Here is a 1,561-nt window from a genome sequence, read left to right on the forward strand (position 1 = left end):
AGATATCTGAAGTGTGAATGTATCAACACAGCCTTTTTAATATACCTATATACAACAGTTTCGGTCCTCGAATCTGATTGGACGAGAGACGTTCCATGAGCACTGATGGTGTGACGCGTCACTGTGTGTGTATCACTCCGCTTGTGTTTGTGCTGTTCTATATCTATCTATATGCTTCTATGTGCATATCTGTTAGGAGTTACTGTCTTTATTTTTGCCATTACATATGTTATCCAGCAGGTGGAGGCAAAGATCATCTTTGTGTGTAATGTGAGGCAGTTGGTGACGTAAAGTGAATCCGTTAGTCATTGTTTACATAGAACTGCGCTCATATTACTACTACATCACAAAAGCTAGGAAATAGCTTTAAACAGCATTAAACGGACACTTTCAGGATTAAGGCTCATGCTGAGAGACACATCAGACTGATTTATTACAGAACTCGAGGTGCCTTTTATCGGAGTTTCCACATTGGTTTCACACTGTTTAAAATGGCGGAGGACGTCGCTGTTTCTATGGCGACTGACTCTTGCGCACCGGCTACCGCGAAGTAGAGCGGAATACCCCGCTTGGACGTCTATTTTAAACTGAGAAAGCTGACAGCATCTCTGAATTGTTGTGTCAACAGGTGATAGCACACGTTCCATCTCTCTCTCTCTCTCTCTCTCTCTCTCTCTCTCTCTCTCTCTCACACACATCCATCGATCCGTCCATCCTTGTTTATCCAATAACTTGTTAGAAACAGCACAAGCCATGATACTATTTCTGAAGTGAACTTTTTGAATTACTAACGGAAGTTTGGACGCATCATTTGTTTTGAACCTGCAACGGCAGATTCTGATCGGTCGCGTAATAAAGTAGTTCCATGCACAAATGCGTTTTTATGACCTTACTCAGTTTTTCTAATGTACTTGTTCATAGAACTGTTGTATAAGCAATATCACACTCGCAATCATGCTATTATGGCCTTATATCAGCAGTGCTGTTATTACCTACGGCACTCGTGCCTGCGGCCGAATCACAGCAGTGCTGATATAGGGCCATATCGCACTCTTGCTCGTGTGATATTGCTTAATTAATTACTCTTCACTTTAATCTAACATGTTGAAATACATTTGACATAATTAGCATTTTTACTAGATGTAATTATCAATTGTTGATGTCAGGAATGGAAAGTTGTAATATTAGCATTTAGAAATTGATATCAAAATTAAAAATGTTACTAATAAAAATACTGATATGTAAAATGTGAATTTTAACTAGTCAGAAATGGTAGATCTCTATAGTTATGTTTTAAACAGGAGTTTGAATGATAAATCATTAGGAAACTTTACTAGTGACAATGCAGTTACAGATGTCATTAATTATTCTTTCACTAGTTGAAATAAAACATTCTGATATCAAGAATGTTTATTTCTGCAAGTAATGATGTCATATCAGGAAGTTACATTTTTACTAGTTCAAAACTGATTACTGATATCAAAATTAGCACTTTTACTTGTAATTGAACTGCTATTTGGAATGGATATTTGTACTAAATGCAATTATTGAAAAAAAAAAA

At 36.8% G+C, this 1,561-nt stretch overlaps 1 long non-coding RNA gene across 1 annotated transcript in view; it reads left to right on the forward strand.

Annotated features, from left to right (window-relative positions):
* LOC127630403 (uncharacterized) overlaps nt 1-947 on the forward strand; it is a 5,678-nt gene extending 4,731 nt beyond the window's left edge. The window contains exon 3 of the long non-coding RNA XR_007968861.1: nt 1-947. This exon is cut by the window's left edge and continues 3,130 nt beyond it. This is a non-coding gene — a long non-coding RNA (uncharacterized LOC127630403).
* The last annotated feature ends 614 nt before the right edge of the window (nt 948-1,561 follow it).

The sequence above is a fragment of the Xyrauchen texanus genome, chromosome 37, assembly GCF_025860055.1.
Source record: "Xyrauchen texanus isolate HMW12.3.18 chromosome 37, RBS_HiC_50CHRs, whole genome shotgun sequence".
In the NCBI taxonomy this organism is placed as follows: Eukaryota; Metazoa; Chordata; class Actinopteri; order Cypriniformes; family Catostomidae; genus Xyrauchen; species Xyrauchen texanus.